This window comes from Procambarus clarkii, chromosome 72, assembly GCF_040958095.1.
Source record: "Procambarus clarkii isolate CNS0578487 chromosome 72, FALCON_Pclarkii_2.0, whole genome shotgun sequence".
NCBI classification, from domain to species: Eukaryota; Metazoa; Arthropoda; class Malacostraca; order Decapoda; family Cambaridae; genus Procambarus; species Procambarus clarkii.
In genome coordinates, this window is record NC_091221.1 from 26,023,363 (window position 1) to 26,031,601 (window position 8,239).

Consider the following 8,239-nt stretch of genomic DNA (forward strand, 5'->3'; position numbering starts at 1 on the left):
ACAATTAGCTGCATTTCGGGCGCTAGAATGGAATGTTCCCTTTTTTTATTTTTTTTTTTAAAGGCGATGGTTGCACCGGCCGGCCCACGTTGTTGTTTTTTTTAAAGAGCGGCGGCGCCCGGGCGTCGGCGGGGGGCTCAATGACATTTAATGGTTGTCTGACCAGCCCCGCCCGTCTGGAGGAGCTGCCGTGGCAACACCGCCCACAAGCCATTGTTGTCAGGTGAGAGGGGGGAGTGTCCACTTCCCCATCACCATCGCCAGAGTCACAGGTGGGCAGGTTATAGCTACCGCCAACATTATTACTTGAATTGCTTTCGTTTTTTAAAGAGGACTTACTTTCACCATCATCACCGCTGGGGAAGGGCAGACCCACCGCATTAAGAGGTGATGGTGTGTTCTTGTTTTTATTAAATAAATATTTTTCGGCTATGAATCGTGGTACCAGGCAATATTCTTTCACCATTTTTTTTTCCTCTTGTTACTTATTTACGTAATTGCCTTATTAGGGAGGAAATTAACGATACAGCCAAAGGTAGCAGAGCCGCCAATATCGCCCCACCACGCCAGGAGGTTAGGATGTGCTTCTTTTTGTACAAGGGAGTTTTCTTACATGCTACAGAACGAATGTCATTCTGATATCCCTGTAAGCCATGGATGTGTTCTGTCAATATGTGACACTAGAAATATTTCTTCTCTATTTTGGTACCAAAAGCCTTTGTGAAATATATTCTACGCTTTGCCAATCGCACATGCTGCCCAAGGTGCAGCCGTGGACTGATGGGAGTTATGGAGGAGTCATTGTTTAAATACATGACCTTAAACTGTCTTCGTATATCTTCAATATTTTGCAACTTATGAATGGCATGAGGAGTATTTCTTAGTATCCTGTGGAATATGTGGTTGTACACGTCCACGACTTTTGGGAGGATGTGGATGTATTTTAATGAATTAGCTTGGGTCATATAATGATGCAGTTTATTTTTTAAAGTTCTGATGGCCCGCTCCACTATGCTAGATTTCATTTCCGAAATTACACTATATAATTTAATATTTTTCTTATTAAAATAATTTTGAACTGACTTGTTGTAAAATTCTCTACCTCGGTCGGTGAATATCCGCCTTACACCGAGAAACTGAGGCGTTTCCCCTAATATCTTCTTTAGAGCAACTAACACATCACTCGAATTTTTTGTTTTTAAAGTTTGAGTCTGCATTAGGCGGGAATAAACATCGACACAAATTAAAATATATTTAACACCATTATTGTATTTTTGTAAACTGTAAAAGTTCCCTAGGTCACAGGCAATTATGGTACGAGGCTTAGGAGCTAATATTTTCTGTCGGGGGAACCTAACTAAATTTCTCCTATGTAAGGTATAAGATCGCTCTCCACGATGAAAATTCCTTCACATCTGCAACACTAATGTTGGGATCTTTAAGTCTGGCAGCCTTATACAATTTTTGAATTGATCCTGTGAAACCAGCCAAGTTAGAAATGCCATTATAGATGCTGGTAAGAATTGTCCGTTTCTGTATCGTTAGAGACATTTTTTTTTATTACATTTGATAAACAATTTCACACTGGTCATCATTGGCGATGCTCGTTCGTAGTTGTAATGGCTCAGAAACCATCAGATCGACCAATAAGTAACCATACTTGCTCTGGGATATTGCCCGACGGTAAATTTCAACGAAACTATTGGTAGTTTTTCGCCCATATAACTGGCCACTTAAAATTTCAAGTTGGGTTATGTCTCTCTGCTTCATTAATATATAATGGCTACAATTCAGAGTTATTGTCCTGGCATATTTCCCCTGGGGAAACAAATTTGGACTAATTAGAATTACGGAAATATTACCGTGTCTCCCTCGGGTGATGATATTGGCTATAATTGGACACTGTATGGCTTCCAGGTATAAGTCGTCAATTATATACAAAACTGACTCATTTGAAAAAGGATCTTTATACTCTAATGGGTTAATCAGCTCCTGGAAGAGAGTAACCTTATTTGGCAGAAAGGGGATGTTTGAAAGAGGATGTTCTGTATTATTTGCAGTTGACACTAAAATTGTTGAGAATTTTCTGTGGTATTTAACACATAAATTTCCCACTGGAGTCGTTTTCCCAGAATTGCTAAATCCAGCTACAAATATTCTTGCTGGGTGGTGAAAATTATTAAGTTGCTCGACTGTGACAAAAGTACACTCCTCCATATTTTCCCCATAAATGATTCAATTATCTATGGGTGGTCACACACACACACACACATATATATATATATATATATATATATATATATATATATATATATATATATATATATATATATATATATATATATATATATATATATATATATATATATAAAGATGGAAATGATTCCATCTTTACATTTGCAGAATGTTGCAAATAACAACGGCATATATATATATATATATATATATATATATATATATATATATATATATATATATATATATATATAAATATATATATATATATAAATATATATATATATATATATATATATATATATATATATATATTATATATATATATATTATATATATTTATATATATATATATATATATATATATATATATTTATATATATATATATATATATATATTTATATATATATATATATATATATATATATATATATATATATATATATATATATATATATATATATATATATATATATATATATGTTTCATTGAATATGACCGCATATTCTGTATTTATTATTTTCTGGTTTAGGGCTTCTATCCCTCTAACTATTTTCTTAGCATCAGGGCTTAATTGAAATAGGAGTTCTCCAAAACTCATTTTCGTTCTTTTAAGGTGAAGAAAAGAAGTGATTTACTATAGAGTGTATTACACTTATTTGTATAATTTGCACGACGTTTCGAACCTCCATGGTTCATTCTCAAGTGAACAGATCTTACAATACTAGTTGATTTTATACCCGCATTAGGTCAGGTGATAATACAATGAAGGTGAAAACATGGGGGGATACATAAGGGGTAAACATAGGGGCTGCAGAAGGCTTATTGGCCCATACGAGGCATCTCCTATCTAAACACAAAGATTAATCCAGTGTAATTGGCCTGTTATGTTGGACATTGTCTTCTGTGTTGGCATCGATATGTTCTTGTCTTGTCCTTACTCTCATGGTGGGTAGAGTAAATAGTTCCGTGATTTGGGTGTTCATGGTAGGTCGCTCTATTCTTATGTGAATTGCAATTCACATAATTCACATAATTCACATAATCAACACAGATGATTTCTGTGTTGTTTACTAGGATTTCTCTGGCGATGGTTTGGTTGTGGGAAGAGTTTATATGTTCCTTAATGGAGCCCTGTTGCTTATGCATCGTTAAACGCCTAGAAAGAGATGTTGTTGTCTTGCCTATATACTGTTTTTTTGGAGCTTACAGTCCCCAAGCAACCCGTTCTCGCAAATTTAATAAGTCAATATTGACTTATTAAATATGTGCATAGGTGACATACTTAACATAATAGTTTCCCTTGAAAAGCTTCATAGAAAACACCAACCTTACCTAACCTACTTAGTATGTTAAGATAAGCATCTTATTGCTTCGTAATTACAATTATTACCTAACCTATAATAGGTATAGGTTAAGTAATAATTGTAATTACGAAGCAATAAGATGCTTATCTTAAGATACTAACAAGATTAGGTAAGGTCGGCGTTTTCTATGAATCTTTTTAAGGGTATCTATTATGTTTAGTATATCACCTATGCACGTAGTTAATAAGTCAATATTGACTTTACGAATTTGCGAGAATGGGTTGCCCCAAGAGGGCATTTGAAGGCATAGACGACGTTGGTCTCTTTTAAAGCGTTCTGCTTTGTGTCTGGAGAGTTTCTCATGAGTAGGCTGGCCGTTTTTCTGGTTTTATAGTAAATCGTCAGTTGTATCCTCTGATTTTTGTCTGTAGGGATAACGTTTCTATTAACAATATCTTTCAGGACCCTTTCCTCCGTTTTATGAGCTGTGGAAAAGAAGTTCCTGTAAAATAGTCTAATAGGGGGTATAGGTGTTGTGTTAGTTGTCTCTTCAGAGGTTGCATGGCGTTTCACTTTCCTTCTTATGATGTCTTCGACGAGACCATTGGAGAAGCCGTTGTTGACTAGGACCTGCCTTACCCTACAGAGTTCTTCGTCGACTTGCTTCCATTCTGAGCAGTGGCTGAGAGCACGGTCGACATATGCGTTAACAACACTCCTCTTGTACCTATCTGGGAAGTCGCTTTTGGCATTTAGGCACATTCCTGTGTTCGTTTCCTTAGTGTAGACTGCAGTGTGGAAACCTCCGCTCTTTTCCATGACTGTTACATCTGTTACAAGGGCAGCTTCCCATCCTTTTCCATCACGTAAGTGAAACGCAGCACGGAACTCCGCTCAAATGCCTCCTTCAGCTCCTGCAGATGTCTGACATTAGGTACCTGTGTAAAAATGTCGTCAACATACCTGCAGTATATGGCCGGTTTCAAGTTCATGTCGACTAAGACTTTTTGCTCGAATATATATATATATATATATATATATATATATATATATATATATATATATATATATATATATACTTATATATATATATATATATATATATATATATATATATATAAATATATATATATATATATATATATATATATATATATATATATATATATATATATATATATATATATATATATATATATATATATATATATATATATATATATATATATATATATATAATGCACAGATTACCCTATTCCAGTAGCTGAAGTTTATAACTTTTTAGACACTCAACCCACCAGGGGACTCGAACACTGGCCAACAAGGTGGCAGTGTCATGCTGTATCCACTACACCATACTTCAAAGTCATAAGAGTCCTCTCCCAGGCAATGAGATAGTGTGGGACCTCTAATGCTCTTTCATCGGTTCCTGTTATATGGGAAAACTCAGTGCCAAATGCATCGGCAGTTGCATCGGTTCCTGTTATATGGGAAAACTCAGTGCCAAATGCTTAATGCACAGACTACCCTATTCCAGTAGCTGAAGTTTATAACTTTTTAGACTCTCAACCAACCAGGGGACTCGAACACTGGCCAACAAGGTGGCAGTTGCATGCTGTATCCACTACACCATACTTCAAAGCCATAAGAGTCCTCTCCCAGGCAATGAGATAGTGTGGGACCTCTGATGCTCTTTCATCGGTTCCTGTTATATGGGAAAACTCAGTGCCAAATGCTTAATGCACAGACTACCCTTTTCCAGTAGCTGAAGTTTATAACTTTTTAGACACTCAACCCACCAGGGGACTCGAACACTGGCCAACAAGGTGGCAGTTGCATGCTGTATCCACTACACCATATTTCAAAGCCATAAGAGCGATAGGAATTCTGGAGTATTTAACCAACCAGAACTCCAATCCTCTCCCAGGCAATGAGATAGTGTGGGACCTCTGATGCTCTTTCATCGATTCCTGTTATATGGGAAAACTCAGTGCCAAATGCTTAATGCACAGACTACCCTATTCCAGTAGCTGAAGTTTATAACTTTTTAGACACTCAACCCACCAGGGTACTCGAACACTGGCCAACAAAGTGGCAGTTGCATGCTGTATCCACTACACCATACTTCAAAGCCATAAGAGAGGTAGGAATTCTGGGGTATTTAACCAACCAGAACTCCAATCCTCTCCCAGGCAATGAGGTAGTGTGGGACCTCTGATGCTCTTTCATTGGTTCCTGTTATATGGAAAAACTCAGTGCCAAATGCTTAATGCACAGACTACCCTATTCCAGTAGCTGAAGTTTATAACTTTTTAGACACTCAACCCACCAGGGGACTCGAACACTGGCCAACAAGGTGGCAGTTGCATGCTGTATCCACTACACCATACTTCAAAGCCATAAGAGTCTTCTCCCAGGCAATGAGATAGTGTGGGACCTCTAATGCTCTTTCATCGGTTCCTGTTATATGGGAAAACTCAGTGCCAAATGCATCGGCAGTTGCATCGGTTCCTGTTATATGGGAAAACTCAGTGCCAAATGCTTAATGCACAGACTACCCTATTTCAGTAGCAGAAGTTTATAACTTTTTAGACACTCAACCAACCAGGGAATCGAACACTGGCCAACAAGGTGGCAGTTGCATGCTGTATCCACTACACCATACTTCAAAGCCATAAGAGTCCTCTCCCAGGCAATGAGATAGTGTGGGACCTCTGATGCTCTTTCATCGGTTCCTGTTATATGGGAAAACTCAGTGCCAAATGCTTAATGCACAGACTACCCTATTCCAGTAGCTGAAGTTTATAACTTTTTAGACACTCAACCCACCAGGGGACTCGAACACTGGCCAACAAGGTGGCAGTTGCATGCTGTATCCACTACACCATACTTCAAAGCCATAAGAGTCCTCTGCCAGGCAATGAGATTGTGTGGGACCTCTAATGCTCTTTCATCGGTTCCTGTTATATGGGAAAACTCAGTGCCAATTGCTTAATGCACAGACTACCCTATTCCAGTAGCTGAAGTTTATAACTTTTTAGACACTCAATCCACCAGGGGACTCGAACACTGGCCAACAAGGTGGCAGCTGCATGCTGTATCCACTACATCATACTTCAAAGCCATAAGATTCCTCTCCCAGGCAATGAGATTGTGTGGGACCTTTGATGCTCTTTCATCGGTTCCTGTTATATGGGAAAACTCAGTGCCAAATGCTTAATGCACAGACTACCCTATTCCAGTAGCTGAAGTTTATAACTTTTTAGACACTCAACCCACCAGGGTACTCGAACACTGGCCAACAAAGTGGCAGTTGCATGCTGCATCCACTACACCATACTTCAAAGCCATAAGAGAGGTAGGAATTCTGGGGTATTTAACCAACCAGAACTCCAATCCTCTCCCAGGCAATGAGATAGTGTGGGACCTCTGATGCTCTTTCATCGGTTCCTGTTATATGGGAAAACTCAGTGCCAAATGCTTAATGCACAGACTATCCTATTCCAGTAGCTGAAGTTTATAACTTTTTAGACACTCAACCCACCAGGGGACTCGAACACTGGCCAACAAGGTGGCAGTTGCATGCTGTATCCACTACACCATATTTCAAAGCCATAAGAGCGATAGGAATTCTGGAGTATTTAACCAACCAGAACTCCAATCCTCTCCCAGGCAATGAGATAGTGTGGGACCTCTGATGCTCTTTCATCGATTCCTGTTATATGGGAAAACTCAGTGCCAAATGCTTAATGCACAGACTACCCTATTCCAGTAGCTGAAGTTTATAACTTTTTAGACACTCAACCCACCAGGGTACTCGAACACTGGCCAACAAAGTGGCAGTTGCATGCTGTATCCACTACACCATACTTCAAAGCCATAAGAGAGGTAGGAATTCTGGGGTATTTAACCAACCAGAACTCCAATCCTCTCCCAGGCAATGAGGTAGTGTGGGACCTCTGATGCTCTTTCATTGGTTCCTGTTATATGGAAAAACTCAGTGCCAAATGCTTAATGCACAGACTACCCTATTCCAGTAGCTGAAGTTTATAACTTTTTAGACACTCAACCCACCAGGGGACTCGAACACTGGCCAACAAGGTGGCAGTTGCATGCTGTATCCACTACACCATACTTCAAAGCCATAAGAGTCTTCTCCCAGGCAATGAGATAGTGTGGGACCTCTAATGCTCTTTCATCGGTTCCTGTTATATGGGAAAACTCAGTGCCAAATGCATCGGCAGTTGCATCGGTTCCTGTTATATGGGAAAACTCAGTGCCAAATGCTTAATGCACAGACTACCCTATTTCAGTAGCAGAAGTTTATAACTTTTTAGACACTCAACCAACCAGGGAATCGAACACTGGCCAACAAGGTGGCAGTTGCATGCTGTATCCACTACACCATACTTCAAAGCCATAAGAGTCCTCTCCCAGGCAATGAGATAGTGTGGGACCTCTGATGCTCTTTCATCGGTTCCTGTTATATGGGAAAACTCAGTGCCAAATGCTTAATGCACAGACTACCCTATTCCAGTAGCTGAAGTTTATAACTTTTTAGACACTCAACCCACCAGGGGACTCGAACACTGGCCAACAAGGTGGCAGTTGCATGCTGTATCCACTACACCATACTTCAAAGCCATAAGAGTCCTCTGCCAGGCAATGAGATTGTGTGGGACCTCTAATGCTCTTT